This window comes from Lissotriton vulgaris, chromosome 2_1 (genome assembly GCF_964263255.1).
Source record: "Lissotriton vulgaris chromosome 2_1, aLisVul1.2, whole genome shotgun sequence".
Lineage (NCBI taxonomy): Eukaryota > Metazoa > Chordata > Amphibia > Caudata > Salamandridae > Lissotriton > Lissotriton vulgaris.
The window spans coordinates 118,613,001-118,632,091 of record NC_141687.1 but is presented as its reverse complement, the minus strand read 5'-3'; positions in this window follow the sequence as shown (position 1 = coordinate 118,632,091).

Here is a 19,091-nt window from a genome sequence, read left to right as displayed (position 1 = left end):
GGGGCTTTCTGTGAATCCTTGAGGTGCGCGTGCAAATTTGAAGCTTCGTCCATTTAAACAGAATCCGAAAAGGTATTGGCTTTCTGGGTCAATGGGGACACTAAAGAAGGCGTTCTTCAGGTCAATTACAGTAAAGAACGTTGCTTCAGAATCAATGGCAGTCAATAGAGACGAGATATCTGGGACCACGGGGTATTGTGGTACAATGCATTATTTAATTCTCGCAAATCGATGACTAATCGATAAACAGGAGGTGCATTTGGATCAGTGCGTTTAAGAATTGGAATGATGGGGGAGTTACATACATTGGAGTCGGTTTCTACAACCACTCCTTGTGCAATGAGCTCGTCAATGATTTTCAGTAAAGCCGCTACAGCATCTGGAGGTAACTTGTCGAATTCGTGGCAAGACTACTCCTGGTCTGAGTGTGACTCGATATGGTGTAATGTGCATACAACCTACATCAGTAGGGCCTTGTGCCCATAAATGTGCAGGAACATTCTGTAGTCTGGGATCAATATCTCTCAACACATAGTGACCTTTAAAGTCACGGAGAAACAGTCTTACTCCTTCCGGAGAACAACAGATAACAGCACCTAGAGCTTTCAATGTCTTTATACCTAACAAGTTTTCTGGACATGATTTCGTTAGTAATAAATCTGTAGTACGTGTCAATGGACCAACTGCAAGGGGAAGTGGTTGCGATACTTCATTAATAATAGGCTTTCCTGAAAATCCAAGGGAAACATTCTGTGAGCCTGAGAGGGGTGCCCCTGGAACCTCGTCGTGACTTATAGTTGTTCTGCTTGCCCCTGTATCAATTAAAAACTTTCTGTCTTTCCCTAATACTTGACTATGTACATAAGGACCCTCTTGATCTACAGGAACCTCAATAAGAGGCAAGCCAACCTCCCTCTCTAGGCTGTTTCATGTGTATCGCTGATAGTCGGGATAATCATTTTGTGCATACTGGTACATCTGTTGTGTCGTGTTTTGTGTTGCGGCAATAGGTTGTGACTGCGGAACTGCTACGGTCTGTTGTGTCTGTTGAGATGCTTGCATAGGCTGGATATTCTGTGGTACTTGTTGTTGGACCTGGTCCTGTCTAGGAGGACGCGGTCTCTCCTTCGTTTTACCCGTGGAAATATTGTGTTTCAGAACTGCACAATCGTTTATATAATGACCTGGCTGTTTACAATAATTGCATGTCCCTTTAACAGGAGCCGTTGAATTACTGGACTGTGTCGCACCCTTTTTATGACTGTCAGCTGGAACTGACTGAGCAACTAACATTTTCATTTTCGTGTCTTTCATACGTCTTTGTTCGTGTTCTTGTTCTTCTCTAATTCTGTTCTGGTGGTACTGTAACATTTGTAACATTTGTGAAGGCGTATTAGCTTGCCAAGTGCTCTCGACTTTCAGTACTCTGTTCTTAACCTGGGGCAGGGAATTCTCGACTAATTTTGTTACAAAAAGATGTGGATATGAATCGCTACTTGCTTTCAGGCCGCTATTAATACCGAAACATTTTTCAAATCGGGAATAAAAATCACTAGTGTCTTCATCGGGTTTCTGTTTGCAGGCTGAAATTGCACCCCAGTCTTCCTTTTTCGTAGTTAATAAACGTGGCAATACTTGTACTAACAATCCAGGTAACGCTTTAGTTTTCTCCCCAAGCCCTAGGCCTGGAGTTCGGGTATTTTCTTCGTTTTCTAATGCCGCCCAATCAATCTTCTGCTCTCCCACCTCCCATTCCTTTTCTTTTAGTTTCTCATAAATACCAGCGGGCAATAATACTTTCAATATTTTCATAATGTCAAGATAGGTATAATCACCCATGAGTAACATGTCCTTTATCTCACGGTGAAAACCTGCTGGATCTTTGTCATGGCTGGGCACTAATTTTTTCATTTCCAATAATTCTATTTTAGTTATGGGCGTGTACACAAACACGCGTCTAAAAGTATTATCATCATTTTTAACTGGGTGTACTTCCCGCAAGGGATTCTGTCTGTCTATGTAATACATTTTTCTTTCCAGGGATGGAGCTGAATCAGGCTGTGGACACAGGAAGGCGCTATATCTGTGCCGATGTTCTAGAATTATTTTAATTAGATCGGTGCCTAGACCTCTCCATTTCCTCATGATTAGTTCTATCAATATATCAGGCAGGGGACCTGGATCGGAGTGTTGGCTTTTATACAATATAAGGAGGTGTTGTATCATGTACATACCAGCTAAACGCTGTTCGTCTGGTGAAAGATTTAAAAACGTGTGTGCTAGCGCATCATCACTGTATTTATCAGAACTGTCAGCCCACTGTGCTGCTGACCTGGCTAATTCTTGTTCGTCCATAGAATCGAGCACATGTTACCCCATTCGTTCTTGAAGTATTTTATCAGTGGCCTGAAATAAGTGTTCAGGGGTCCTCGGTTTTGACATGGCTGCTTGAAAAATTCTCTTACTCTCTGGACGTACTGGACGCATTGAATTATTAAAGGGTCTTCCCTTGCCTACATAAGCTATCATTTCTCTAGTCGGTAATTGTAATTGTCCTGTTGTCGTTTCTGGTGGTTCCTCCTCCTCTGAGGTTTCAGCTTTATCTGCATCTCTTTCTCTTTCAGGCTGTTCTCTTTCATGTATCTCTTCTACTACTTTTCGGATCCTTCGGTACATATTTTCTATACTACTCTGTTTATCATGTTTTCCGTCGGCTATATTCTGGCCCCATTTGTTAAGTGCTTTCATTTCTTCCTGGTCTACACCAGGCCTATCTCTATTTCTTATCAAGCAGTTTATAAAGAAACGTAACAATAGTTTTTGCGTGTCAACTTTCTGGTATGCCATGGCCTCGCCAATGCTTTCGGGACCTTCCCCTGTTTGGATGAAGTGATATATTTTATCTAGATGATCAGTCATTCTTGGTAGTATCATTAAATAGTTCGCAACTCGTCGTAGACGTACTGATGATAACATCATTCTGTCGTCTTTACCGGGTACTGGATCATATCTACAGTCTGTAAGAGGCTCATTAAGTATGTCGTAATTCGCTGATTGGGGTGTACGTTGGTGTGCATTGAGGTGGGGGTGGATTATCTCTCGGGTCGAGCGCCGCCAGCAGGTGGAGTGTGTGGCGGTGGAACATTAACATATTCGGGTGCTGCATCGTCTAGATAGGAAGAAAGGAAAATGTCCTTTGCGGTCTTGTGGTGCAATTTGGTCGGAAGCAATGGAGGTGGCAGATCTTTTGGCCAGAAGAGGATACATACCATTCATAAGGGTGTTTCGTTGTCTGTCTACTTGTTCTGTTTTTACTCGGATACCTTCCTCAACTAATACGTTTTCTCGGGCTTTTTCTGAATCCTCTCTACTTTTCTCTTCTTTTCGAAGTGCTTTTTCTGTACGTCTATGCGATTCTTTACGCCATAATTCAATGGCATCTTTCTGTGACTGTCTGGCTTTCTTTTTCCATAATGCATCTTCTACTCTCATGATGCAATCGGCATCCCATGTCCCAGCAGCGGGCCATCTCTGATTCTCTGCTAAATCTTTGGTGTAGTCCACCCACAAATCGAGAAATAATACGGCATCTAGGCCATGCTTATGGTACATAAAATATCCTGGAGTGTCCCTAGGTGGAATGGGAACAGCCTCCTCTAGTACCCCTTTTCTGGTTTTTATCTGTCTTAGTTTAGAGAATAACGGCATCTTGAACCTTACTACTCGATACTTACTTGGATTTGAACACAATTAATACAATAACCACGATAATGCAGATCGAACAATCATTCACACCACAAAATTAAAACACATTTAAAACATTTAAGAACGAACAATAATAATTAGAATAAAACTAACTACCTTCATACTCGATATACTGCTAAACAGTACAGATACACCGCTAAAACAGTGCAGACCGGATATACTGCTAAACAGTACAGATACACCGCTAAAAACAGTGCAGACCGGGTCTGTGTACCCAAACCCGTCTTGACCAGCACAAATTAATGCGCTCGTCTAGATGCGTCCCCAGCAACGGTACTCACCGGGAAGCACGGAACAGAAGGCCTCGGAAACTTGACACTGGACTGGACTGGACTCGACTCGACTGGACTGGACTCGTGACGTAGGTACTTCGGAACTTCGGAACCTGGTGGGCCTCTGAATACCTCGGACTTTGTTCTCTCAGCTAGGCTCTGGTCGGGATCCTCCGCACTCCTCACCGCCTCGTCTGGGTGTCGATCGCAGCCTCAGTCACCTCCGTTGGCCTGAGGGAGATACAGGAAATCCTGCGGGTACGCGTAGTTGTCCGTCCGGCTGTGGCAGGGCACCGGGCTTGCAACGCACCTCCGGCGCGTGGGGTGTGGGAGGGGTCCCTGTTCGGGCGCCAATTATGTGGTAAATTTAAATTACCTATGCGGAATTTTATGCGGTAAAATATAATAAGAATAACTCAGTCAAAAATAAGAGTCAGAATCCGTGGTATTTGAGGTTTTAAAAGGGGTTTTATTCCTTAAAAAGGAATTGGTTTAAACCAGGCAATCATGTTCCATCACCACGAAGGTTCAGGAAGGGATAGACAATACTTTATTGACAGGTTATCATATATATAGTCAATGCATTACAGTAAAACTTATGCAGGAGGCGTAACAGCTGAGAGAAACGAGATAATGACATATATACGTAACAGAAGGCGTGCATGAAGGTGTGTTCTAGACAACGTCACATGAAACGTATTACAAGTGGGTGGATTCATAGGTGAATTCTGCAGTGTCAGCAGAAAATATGTGGCAGAGATGCGCGCGCAGCAGCATGACGTGTGATTGACGTGGAACTGGAGGGTGAAGGGGACTTGACATTTAGCCCTACATGAGGAGACAGAAGTCTGGGGTGTCAGAACAACCTAATCCCAAATCATATCTAGTATCTTGTGTTTGAGGAACTGTATTATCTGGAAGGAAAGGTCTCTCGGGCAGAGGCTATTCTATACTGACTGTTAGTACGTGCATATGCGACTACGTGTCTTACATGAGATGTGAGGGGCCATGGGCCTACCATGGTAACGGAAGCTATGAATTACTTGCATGGAGACAGTGAGGCCGGGCCCTTTGCTCTGCAGCTGGGAAGGATGTTTTCGTAAACTACTAGACAAGAATGTATTTTCGAGGAGCGGAGCAGATAACTTGAAGGTTGAATGTAGTCTTGGCAGGCAAGGCTGGCCGAGCCTGGCACAGCTCGCCGCGCAGGGAGTAAGTCACGGGTCAGGAAGCAGCAGGCTGCGGCTTTCAGAGACAGAAGGCAGAAAGAGGCTCGATGGCAGAAATCAGGGCCTAACTCGCCAGAGCTAGAAATCATGAAAGTGCACCACATAAAGACGTTGGCAAGGTACACTTAGGAATGGAATATCTGACCCATTCATGGTGGATCTGAAAGAGGACATGTTAACGGTGGACGCAAATGTATTTGCGTCTTCATAGCTGAAAGAGGAGGGAACATACATGTACTTAAAGCACGCACATGGAGCCGGTGGGGTCTACGATAGGGGACATAACTGACCATAAAATTTATATTACCTCAAACATGTTAACACTTTCCTCACTTCCCTGCCATACCACCAAAACATCGTCAATATATCTGAACCAATATTTAACATGCCGATTGTACATTTCTGAATGGGTGCCCCTGAGAACCTGCTCCTCCCACCAGCCTACCATCAGGCAGGCATAGGTGGGAGAGAAGTAGGCTCCCATGGCGACACCCCGCAGCTGTCTGTACACATCTGTGCTGAACCGAAAGTAATTATTATTAAGGCACCATGATATGCATTCGATTAACATTGCATTGTGTTTGTAACATTCAACTGGTCTAGAGTTTAAAATGTGCTTGATAGCCTGGAGTCCTGTGTAGTGTTCTATGCACGAGTATAATGACTCGATGTCTAGAGTCATAATGATCATTTCTTTCTCCCATTTGATGTTTTTAATCTTATTAAAAAAAAATCCCCAGTATCTCTAACATATCAATCAATCATTCACTGCATTTATAAAGCGCGCTACATACCCGTGAGGGTCTCAAGGCACTGGGGGGGCCGCTACTGATCGAAGAGCCAGGTCTTGAGGAGTTTTGTGAAGGCCAGTAGGTCCTGAGTCTGTCGTAGGCTGGTGGGGAGAGCGTTCCAGGTCTTGGCGGCGAGGTAGGAGAAGGATCTGCCGCCGACGGTGGTTTTCCGGATACGAGGATCTGTGGCGAGCGCGAGGTTGGCCAAGCGGAGGCTTCGGGTGGGGGTGTGGAAGTTGAGTTGGTTGTTGAGGTATTTAGGTCTGGTGTTGTGTAGGGCTTTGTGTGCATGGATGAGGAGTTTGAAGGTGATCCTCTTGTTGACGGGGAGCCAGTGCAGGCCTCTCAGGTGGAGTGTGATGTGGCTGCATCGGGGGACGTTGAGGATCAGTCGTGCCGAGGCGTTCTGGATTCGTTGTAGTCGTTTCAGGAGCTTGGTTGTTGTTACTTGGTAGAGGGCGTTCCTGTAGTCGAGTCTGCTGGTGACGAGGGCCTGGGTGACGGTTTTTCTCGTGTCGGGAGGGATCCATTTGAAAGTCTTGCGGAGCATGCGGAGGGTGTTGAAGCAGGACACGGAGACGACGCTGACTTGCCTGGTCATGGAGAAGGTGGAGTCGAGGATGACCCTCAGGTTGCGTGCCTGGTCTGTGGGTTCCGGGGGTGTGCCTAGCGATGTGGGCCACCAAGAGTCGTCCCAGGCTGATGGGGTGGGTCCGAGAATGAGGACCTCCGTCTTGTCTGAGTTCAGCTTCATTCTGCTGTCCTTCATCCAGTCGGCTACGGCCTTCATTCCTCTGTGGAGGTTGGCTTTGGCGGTGTGGGGGTCTTCTGTGAGGGATATGATCAGCTGGGTGTCGTCGGCGTAGGAGATGATGTTGAGGTTGTGTTGTCGTGCGACGTTGGTGAGCGGTGCCATGTAGATATTGAACAGCGTCAGGCTGAGGGAGGATCCCTGTGGTACGCCGCAGATGATCTCGGTGGGTTTCGAGCGGAAGGGTGGGAGATCCTTAACTAGTCCCTGTAAGAAAAAATCCACATATTGGGATATGTGTTCTCCCATACTGTTGATCGCTGAGATTATTGGGCGCCCAGGAATAGGGGAAATGTTCTTGTGTATCTTGGGCATAATGTATATTATTGGAATAACCGGATATTCCACCCTGGGATATTTGTATCCCTCCAATGAAATCATGCCTTCGCTTTTGAATTGATGTAGGTTTTTTCTAGAGAATCTTTAGCTATATTGTATTCCTTCCAGTTCGTTTTTACATAGCATGTTTGATCCTTTAGTTGTCTTTCTGCTTCCTTGATGTACTCAATCTTTGGCCAAATTATAATATATATACATATATAAATATACATTCTTTATAATGGGGCGGTGGGTGCACAGCCCCCTCCCGAACATCAAAAAAGAGGCCCCAGGACACACCATCCCCCGGGGCCAAACTTAAATATTAAAGTGAGGGGGTTGTGCGGCCACTCTCTCCGAGGTCAGCCCCAGGTACCCTATACCCTAGGTCCCTATAAGTTGCAGTGTCCTGGGGACCCCAATGCCTGCCACACTGTAGCCTTATTGTGCAAAATACTACGCCTAGACAAGTTTAAAAGCTGTTCCTACTTGGTAAGTGTGCTGTACAGCGCAACACTCTTGCAAAGTCGTAAAAGCATGGAGAAATGAAAAAGTGTCTCTGTTTAACGCCTCCTTTTCAAGGTTAATTTTTGCGCAAAATCCTTTCTACCAATGCAAGTGAAAAGTTTTTAGTATGAAAAAGCATGGGTGGTTGCATTGGAACACCCATTTACCACCCATGTAACACCCCCTTGACGCTAAGAAATGCAAAGTAGTGTTTAGCGCTGCTTTGCGTTACTTTCCGTTACTAACTAACCCGAATACCAAATAGCATTGGTTGGTAAATCCCAAAACAGGTTTAGCATCAGGTTTGCATTGAAAAAGTAATGGTAAATATTGGAGAATCTTGGCCTAACTCTCCTGGGTTATAAATCAATGACCCCAGGAGAGCTCACTATATTTTACTGAAGCATTCCTAGTTGGAGATCTATACTCTTCTGCTGAAGTGCAGGGCCCTTGTGTGGGTGTTTTTATGACTGCATTTTGTGGGTCAAAAAGTTTTAACAGAAAGACTCAGACAAGGTATTGTATTGTATTGTATTGTAATGATTTTTTTATTAATAAATCTTTAATAAACATTTTTTAAGACAATAACTTTTATTAAATATTGCATTGTGTGAATAAATGAAATATACATTTGATTATAGTTATTGATGAATCATGACAAAGGTGATAGGTCTGAGACATATGTTTATACATTCACCACTTGATACAACATAAAGGTTCACTTTTTAGGTCTGGTGTTAGCCAAGACTTTTTGATTTTTTGGAAAAGATATGCACAACATACCGATTTAAAGAGGCTGTTTAGCTAGCTTCCTTCATCCAGTGGTCTGTTAGTGTGTCAGTCACATTTTGCCAAAACTCACTACAGAATACAGATTGGGGTCAGCCTACATCATGCACTGGATAACTTCACTTTCAGGGACTGCCTCTTGCTCTTTCACAAATAGCACATCCACAAACCAGCTAGTTTCCTTCTGTGCCAATGTTTTTTTCTTTTGAATGTATTACTGTGATTTTGTCTTTGTGTTTAGAGTCTAATGTGACAGCAGGACTTTATACCAGATGTCGGCAGAGAACACATTCCATGCTTTATCAGTTCCTGTCTCCTGCCAGTGCTGTTGTAAATTCCTTTCCGAGTGTCCTTTTTTTTAGTATCTGACTTGGTATTTAGCAACATAAGAGATTGCGTCCATTTGAAACTATTTTGTATTAAGTTGTCGAAAGCTTCCATATTATACATGTGAATTCATAAACGGACAATTCTTCAGAGCACGGTTATTCTGGACTCAATTTCACACATTGTTCTTTAAAAAACTTTACCCACGAAGAAAAGCACTCTATATCGTTTCAAACTTGCAGCACTTGTAACACTTTTTAAATTTACTTCATCCTTCATTTCTTTCTTTCTTGCTATATTTCATTACTTTTTAGGTCTCGCCTGAGCCAGTGCATGTGCTGCTCTGGCGAGACTTTTAGTTAGTGGACTTCAAAAAGCTGACCACAGCTTTATGTGTGGCCTAGAGCGTGTGGTTACGTGCACAGTTGCGCGCGCCGTCTATCTGGCTTTCCTCGCATCGCTCGCGGGCACCCTTACAGCACGTGATCAGGCGTCTTCTGGCTTTCCTTTCCCTTGCTCTCCCTAGCGCCTCACTCCGCCCCTCCCCCACCACAGAGCGCATCACGCGGCCGCGCATCTTGTTTGTGGGTGCTTGCTTATTTTAAAATCTTCGGCACCAACACCCCATGCGGTCTGAAAATTACTTTTCATTAAATGCTTCTTCAACTAGAAATCCAAGAATAAATGCCTTCACAAAATCAGCAGCTTTCGTAAAAGCACCGACATGTTTACCTGTTTTGATTTCCACGTTTATGGTCTTCAGGTTGAATCGGAATTGAAGCTGCAAGTGTTCTACAATTGTAAAAATATTTACATCCAGTTCTCTTTTAACGGGGTGTACCTATGTACAGGCACAGGAACTTTACTCATTTCATCTTTGTCACCCATGAGACGATCCCCGCTGATCAGAGGAAAGTTGGGTCTCTTGCAGGGCCTGGGTTTGTTGCTCATGTCCATTGTTGCTCCCAAATCCCATTTTCTTTTACGATTGCCACTGCTCTTCTTGTGAATTAAGCTGGTGAATTCCTCGCCGGTGCTGCCTTCTCAGTCGTGCACCTCCATGGAACCCACAGCCTCAATCCTCCGCCGCTTGAACTGGCGTACAACCACGAGCCCTGTTTGTTGTTTGTGGGTGCTTATTTCAAAATCTTCTGCCCTAACCCCTCATACAGTCTGAAAATTGTTTTACGTTAAATACTTAGGCGCTAACTCCCGATGTGGTCGTAAAATGCTTTGCTGCTTGTATTGGGATGAAGTATTCGTCTTTTAACATTTTTGTTTGTGGGTGATTGCTTACTTTAAATGCTTTGGCTCTAACTCTCTTAGGAGGTCAGAAAGTGTTTTTTGTTAAATGCTTTGTCGCTAATCCCCGATACGGTCAGAAAATGCTTTTCCGTTAAATGCTTCGGCGCTAGCCCCGATGCGTTTTGTTTTCCATCTTCAAACAAACAGCATACAAACTATCAAAAGAAAAAGCGGATGTGGTTTAGAAAACCAAGTATTATCTTGGTACCTATGTTCCGGTCTCCAATTTTTATTATATTTCCCCCAACTCCACGTGTATGTGCGCACAAACAGCAATTAATCACCACTTGCTTTTAAAAACATTTTGGCATGCTTTTGTACTGATATAATAAACTAGAATACTTCACAGCATGTGTGGCATTGATAAGTTGCATTATAAACTTTTAAATACTTGTAACTGTGTGTTCTGTTTCTTACAGTTTGCTTTTGTAGCTTTTACCTGTAACCTACACTTGGTTTCGCTACTTGTGCATCCTGCTGTTTCTTTGTCTCAAGTTACTGATCTGCATTTCGCACATGGTGCAGACGAAAACATTTGGAACTTAATAACGAAGAGGCTTATTCCTAGACAATTAACTCATCTTGGATTCCTTTCACAACTGTTGGGGATATGGAGATTTTTAACACTACTGCAGACTTTTAGGCTCCCTTACTTTCTACAAAATAAAGGACAATGAGGTCTTATTTATTAACTCAGCTACATCAGTCACCCTAAGAACTGCGTATTTTTAACAACTTTCATAGCGTACTGCATATTGTCATTTTTTGTGGTAACACATAATGTTAATAGTTAAGTGGCTCAAGACGCCTTCTTAGTGCTTAAATTATACCCAAAAAACAGCTGGGCTGTTAATACACGTGATTTCTAAACAACATTTTTTAAATGCTATGGAGCTAATCCCGATTTTAGGACATTGAAAGACTGTGCCACTTTTCACTTACAGGGAAGGCATTTACTACCATAACTTTGGTACTCTCACTCTTACTCAAGAACAAACCTCATATGAACAATGCAGTCTTAAAATGCTTCATGGCTAATCACATTTGTACGGGAAATCAAGCCTGTGTCAGTTTCATTTAATGGGAAGGCTGCTAGTAAAAGGCCAGTGGAATCTCGTAAATAGAAAACACAGAAACAATACCGATCTCTATATCCCAAACAAATCTACAATCAATACAAATGCAACAGGTCTTGCATTTGCGAGAGTTTGAGCTATTGACATTGTAAATGACAATCTCTTTTATTTATGTTTGTTTTTAAAGCATAAATAAAATACAATGTCATTTACAATGCCAATAGCTCAAACTCTCGCAAATGCGAGACCTATTGAATTGCAATTGCTTGTTCCTTTTTACTTTCAATCCTTTTTCTTTCCTTTCATTCCTTCCTTCTTGCTTTGTTTTTTTCTTTTATTCCTTCTTTCTAGCTTTTTTTTATTCCTATTCTGCTTTCTTTCACTTGCCTTCTTTCCATCGTTCTTTCTTGCTTTCTTTCTCTTGCCTTTTTTTCCTTGTGTCTTGATTTCATTCCTTGTTTCTTGCTTTCTGCTTTTTCTTCCTCTTCTGCTTTCATTCCGTCTTGCTATCATTCTTTCCTTCTGTCTCTATTCTTCTTTCAAGACTTCTATTTCCTTCTTTCTTTCTAATTTTTTATCCTGCTTTCTTACCATTTTCCTTCTTACCTGTTCTTTTTCTTGACTTCGATCTGGTTTGTTCTTTCCTCCTTTCTTTCACACTTTCTCAAAGGTAAGTGGCTGACAGCCATTGGCACAATTAGCTATTTTAGGTCTGCGCTAGCTAAGAACTTATGATTTTACTAAATGTATGTTTAGACATGTTATGAGTATTTGTAAACTTCACTATCACTCGTGAGAGTATTCCTTCTTTCTTGATTTTATTCCTTCCTTCTAGGTTTAATTTCTTCTTTATTGCTTTCATAGTTTCTTTTACACCTTTCCAGTCACGCTTTATCCATTTGTCTGTGGTTGTGTAATCCACATTTTTCTCCAAGCCACTCGAGCATGCATCAAGGGCCAACGCGTCACCCCACTTCAGCCATTGGCTGACTACTACTATGAGTTACAGCATCTTTAATCAATGTTTTGTTTTTAGATTCATAAATCTCAAGCATTTTCCCAGACAACGTTTAGCAAATGCCATGACAAAACAAAACAAGAATTACTAAAATGAGGATGATGCCAGACCTATTGGCTTTGCCTATGCTTGCTATATTTTGGTTCGATGACCATGTCAAAAAGTCAGTATGTCTGCCTTACTTAAAATAATTTATTTTATATTATAACATCACCTAGCTAGCCTCCAAAGGTTGGGTGCAAGGCTGGCACCCTACCCCACGCTCTGAATGGCTAAAGGCCAAGAGCAGTGGAGGTTGGGTGCAAGCATGGGGTTGGGCAAGTTGGGCACAAGGCCTGGCTACAGCCCAGGCTTTAGGACCAACCATACATCATGCAAAGTGATAGACATCTTAATTTAAATAAAAGAAACCGTAGAAATTTATTGAAAAAAACCAAAGGTTAAAGTGACATTATCTTTAGGAATCGAATTAATATTACATTACATTTTAAAAACCTTGGAAATTCACTGAAAAAAACAAAGGCTAAAGGGACGCTATAGTTAGGTGAAAATATCAGTTAAAACATTCTGTTTTATACAGGGGGAAAACACTGAAATTCACCATTTTCAGTTAAGTTAATGTACCCTCTCCTTTCACGGCCAATTACCTCAGATATTACATCACTGTTGACACATTCTATGACATCATTGATAGCATCACTGCAACATCTGAAATGGGAACTTTCGTGATAACACTATACATGGCTCGGGTGCGAGTTATAGTTACTTAAGGGTGTGTTAACCTTTGGGTTTTTTCAATTAATATATATGTGTGCACCAGGGCCAAAAAGCATTTGTTTTTCAATTTTGACCATGATCGATCAGCGAAATTGCAGCAAAATTGAAAAAGAAAAACCAAACGCGGTCTCCTGTGCTTGTTTCTAGTAGAGCCTCGGGTAGGCCAGGTCACTGTGGGCATATAAAAATATGTATTTTAGGGTGAGGGGGCATGGGGCCCCCTCCTATTGGGGGATTTTGGCACTGTGGGTGCCACCTCCTCGTGGCAAAGAAAGTGAAACCATGAGGGGTGAGCCATGCGCCCCACCAGACGATCTTTTGCGCCTCAGGGACAGGCACCTCTCTGGGGCAAGGCCATAACAATATAGATGAAGAGGCCGCGTGGACCACCCTGCTGGGCCTATTAAGGCCCCGGGGACCACCACCTCCAATTACAAACAGAAGGAAAGAGGAGCTGCCCCAGCCACCCTCCTTGGCCTGTTTCAGCCATAGGAACCCCCCCGCCCCCCCCCAGGGCTGGCACCCTGGTCCTGGGGTGCCCACCCCTGGGACAAAGTTGTTTGCTCTCGCTCTCACCAAGTGAGAGCAAATACTAAGTCCACTTCCAGAGGGCGGGAGCTGGAAAACTGCTCCCGTTCACTGGGAGCAGACTTTTCCTCTGTTTTTCTGACCCCTGTCAAGCTGGCAGGAAAACAGATGAAAGAATTGCTCTCTGAAGTATCTTCATTAAAAAATCCAAGATACAGAATGGTTCCTATAATGAAGTTTAATCCAGGAATATAAGATCCCATCCATATGCAAGACAAACAAGCATCAACTGACCAACATTAGAATCTTATGTCAGCCTTTTGCATAACATACTAAATGACATTCTTAATATTCTATATTGGAAAGTTTAAAGATACAGTGCTAAATATCACACTCTTGCACGCAAGGAGCAGCATTTTTTACTGCTCCCTGTGTGCTGGAGCAATGCCAGCTCCTGATGGAGGCAAGGAGCTGGGAGGGACCACGGGGACATTGAAGCTCCGGCATCAAGTAGCTCGACCCTGGGGGATGGGGTACCCAGGGCCAAAATCGGCCTAGGGATCGGGGCTGCACGGCCCCCTCCAATTGGCTGGGCCCCAGGGGTGATGGGGTCACCGGCGCCAATATCAGCCTGGGGAGGAAAGCCATGTGGCCTCCTACCCCTTTTGTAAAGGACAAATGATCCTAACTTCCTTGGCATGGTGAAGGCAAACCAATTTTTTTTCTCGCAATCCCTGGTGGTGAATGCATCATTGATCTATGAGAGCACAATCTGTAGTGACTGTGACGAGTGGGTTGTTTCTTGTCATCTCCTGGTGAGAGCAGAGTCTATGGTTCTCCCTTTAAATTATGAGTATCCAAATGTGCAAAATCACCTGGAAGTCTCACCCATTTGGCCCCGCCCTGTCCACCTTCATAGTATACAAAGGTCTTCTTGGCTTTTGTCAGTAGATTTACAGCTTACCAAAAGGTCCCCAGCACATTTCCCACTGATTTTGATGATGCCTTCTGTCTTTGTGATACGATGAATATGAGGATCGCTCCACCAAACAAAGAAGCACTTGCTTTATTTATATAGTTAAGAGGAAATACCCATTTAGTGGACATTCACCTCTTTGTAGTCTTGTCATCTTCTCCATAGGAGAATTTATGTTACGACAGATTTCTGGAAGAAGATGCATGAGGAACAATCACAGTGTTGAAATTAAAAGTACAGAAGGACACATTTCCTCCTGGTTCATTACGCAGCTGTAGTGTAGAATATGCACTAGACATTTACTCAAATGAGTGAGCACTTACTAATTAACCGGTAGAAAAAACTGCAGTTGGGTAGACATTTTGTATAAAACTGTGGACTCTTGTAGTGTAAAGGGGAAGGTGAGGTTCCCTTCTGGCCCAGTCCCTCACACAGCCACTGACACACCCACACAGACACCCATTCACACACACATTTAGCCACTCTCACAGAACCAGTAACTCACACACCCAGTCATTTCGACTCACATATCCACTCACACAACCACAGCCAATCACATACCCACTCACAGACCTATACAGTCACTCACATAACTTGATATTCATACCCCTACATCCATTCATATTAGGCATGGGCGGAAAATCCGTTCCGCTCGCGGATTTTGCGGATTTCCGGGAAATCCGCAATCCGCGAGATTCGCGAATCTCCCGCAAAATCCGCAAATCCGCGAGCAGCGGATTTTGCTCGCACTGCTCGCACTGTTCGCGTGAGTTCGCGTGAGTTCGCGCCCCGCGAATAAGTGCAAAATTGCAGAAATACGATCTTAGCAAAACTGAAAGTAACTACTTACCAGGTTCAAAAGTTCAGGCTCATCATTAGTAGCCATTTCCTGTAGTGCTTCCTGAGGGGCCCCTCCAGAGTTCAGTTGCCAGTTGAAACTATTATGTGACCCTGCTCTGAACCTCAGAATAGTTACACATATGCCACAAAGGTCCTGAATTACAGCTAAGGGAGACAAGCAGGAGCCAGGCTGGAAGTTAAAATCCATTAATCAGCCCCTAATTCATTATTGTCAGTTGGGGCAGGGCAGGTGTTGTAACTAATTTTGCAACAATGAAAGCACTTAGCAAGTGCAAAAGATCACTAATCAGGGCGCACTAAGGAAGCAGGTGCCAGCTAAAAAAATATTCTGTGACACATTAATCAGCCCCAAATTAATTCAGGTCACTTGAGGCAGGGAAGGTGTGCTTTGCTTTGCCGAAAATAATGTACACTGGACAACCAGAGGGTGTGGTGATGAAACAGAGGGTGGCATGGGTGGGCCAGAGGGTGGCATGAGTAGTCAGAGAGTGGCAGTGGTGACAGAGAGTGGCAGTGATGAAGAAGAGTGTCCCAAACAGGCTGGACACGTAGAAACAACAAGTTCGCGAAACTTGCGACCCGACAGGTAAGTTCGCAATTTGCGAAAGTGTACAAAACCCTCGCGAACTGGCAGAAACACGGGCGAACACAAAAAAAAAAAAATCCGCAAATTCGCGGGAATTCGCGGATTTTGCGGATTGCGAATCCGCAAATCCGCAAAATTCGCGAACGCGAGATCCGCAAATTTCGCTCATGCTTAATTCATATGCCCACTCACACACCCTAAAATCTACTTACACACCCACTCAAACACCCACCAATAGACCCATTTAGCCACTCACACACCCACTCGCAGACCCACTTACTAACCTATACAGCCACTCACATACTCACCAACCTATAAAGCCACTCACACACTCACCAACCTATACAGCCACTCACAAACCCACTCTCAAAGGTTACAGGTTACAGTTCTGAAATAAAATGTAAAAACCTTCGAAACTTTCGGGGGGAAACAAAGGTTACAGGGAAGTTATAGTCAATAAATAACATTAAAAACTGTAGAAATTCACACAGAAAACAAAGGTTACAGGGACATTATAGTTAGGAATTAGAATTCAAATATCCTTACAAATTCACTGAAAGAAACAAAGTTTACAGGGACGATAAAGTGAGGCTCAGATGCCACTCGCACAAAACCATAGAAATTCAGCAGTATTAGTTACTGGAGCTAATTATAACTTACGGCCCTGCAATGCACTGCTTATGACCTCACATATTACATCACTCATGGCATGGTCAGTGACATCACTGATGACATCTCAAATTGCATCACTGATTACATCATCCACAGAACCACTCACACAACCACTCACAGACCCATACAACTACTAACACACCTACTCACTCATCCATAGAGCCACTAATACACCAAATCACTCTTTCATACAGCCACTCACCCATACAGCTACTCACACAACCACTCACCCATACAGCCACACACTCACCATTGCAGTTACTCGCGTGTCCATTCACCCATACTGCCTCACACTCACACACTCACTTACATACCCATTCACACATCCATACAACCATTCAGACTCCTGCTCACCAACCAATACTGACACTCACACACCAACTCACTTAACCAAACACCCACTCAGCCACGGGCTCACCCATACAGCCACGTACACACCCAGTCACCCATACAGTCATTGACAGAGCAACTCACTCAACCATACAGCTACTCACACACACCAATGCAGTTACTCACATGCCCATTTACCCATACCTCCTCTCAACAGTCACTCACAAAATCACTCACCCATACAGCCACTCAAACACAGATACAGTCGCACAGCCACTCGCGTTAGATGTAGTATCACTCATTAGTAGTACACAAAGTATACTAATGTAACTTGTGTAGTAGCTAAGTATATATGTTTAACACTCATTACATTTTAGAAAACACTCAATCACTAAATGATGTCATCAGCGATGTCACAATGTAATATGTGAGGTCATAAGCAGTGCATTGCGGGGTGTAAGTTATAGTTAGCTCAGCTACCTATAACTGCTGAATGTCTATGGTTTGTGTGTGTGAAATCTGAGCCTAACTACAATTTCCCTGCAACCTTTGTTTTGTCAGAGGAAATGTTTTTTTTTTAATGTGTGTGTATATATATATATATATATATATATATATATATATATATATACACACACACAGTCATTTGCCTCAACCACCCCTAACATTACCTTTACTCCTACCCGCCCCTAAACCTACCTAATTGTTATTCATCTGGAGTTGCTTCCCACATACCCGGGGAGTAGCTTATTCACTGTATTCTGGGTCTTTTCACCACGCTCATATAGATGCTATGTGTGTTTGCAAATGTTGATTTCCTGAGTAGTTAAAGGGCCGCTCGCTTCAAGACCTTTTCTGGACTATGAACAGAAAGGTAGGACACTTTGCTGGCTATATGGTGGGGGGCCATTTTGGAACGGTCAAACTACAATAGCGCACTTCTAGTCTCCATTCAGTCTGTGGGGAGTAAGAAATGTGTTTTTTTCCCCCGTCACACCTAGGTCTTGGCCTGCTTGGAATCTACCTGGATGTCCACCTAGATTGGGCCAAATGATGCTTACTGTAAAAACATGGTTGGTGGGGCCCTGATCTCTTGAGTTTAGGGTATACACTGCGATAAATGTTTTATGGCACTTTAGAGTTTATTGTATATACTGCATATAATTGTATGATAACTACCACCCTGCCTACTGCTTGATTCCGGATTGTGACTCAGCATTTCTTCAGCTTGATTCCTGATTGTGTCTCGGAATTTCTACCATTCAACCATGCGCCCACCTAACCCCACCCGGAACTCGAATATCGTGCTTTACGGACCCAACTCCTGGTTATGTTATGTTATGTTATGTTAAAATGGGACTTTTATAGCGCAACGGCTACTCCAAAGGAGTGTCCCGGCGCTTTGTGCTCCAGACCTAAAGAAAGAGCTGGAAAACATAACAGTAAAAAACAGGAGCCTAAAATAGGAAGCGGACTATCCGGAGAACAGCCAAGTTTTCAAGTCCTTCCTGAAGACAAGCAAGTTCGAGGTAGTCCGCAAGGACACCGGTAGAGAATTCCAAAGCTGAGGGGCAAGGAATCTAAAGGACCGGCCGCCTAGACGAGCCCTTTTGATACGTGGTACCCGAGCCAGAGCCAATGTTTCCGACCTGAGAGATCGTGTAGGTCGGTAGAAGTCCAACCTCTTCTGGAGATATTTAGCACCATTACCATGCAAGGCCTTATGGGTTAGGGTCATGGCCTTGAACAGTATCCTCTTCCGTACAGGGAGCCAGTGGAGGGAGAGGAGAAGGTTAGAGGCACTAGTGCGACGATGCAGGCCAAAGATCGCTCGAGCAGCAGCGTTCTGGGTCACCTGCAAACGCTGAAGGAGATATTCGCTATATAAGTGTCACTGATTGATTGATTGATTGATTCTGGCAGACCCAGATATAGGACATTTGCATAGTCCAATCTGGATCCTATAAGTGCCTGGACAGTAATCCTCCGATGTTCCTCAGAAAGAAGGGGAAAGAACTTACGCAACATTCTGAGGATCCCGAAGCATGTTCCCGTAAGAGTAGAGACCTGGGATTTGAGCGAAAGCTCATTGTCAATTTTTACTCCCAGGTTCTTAGCCCACTTAGATGACTGAGTTGGAGGGAACATGTCAG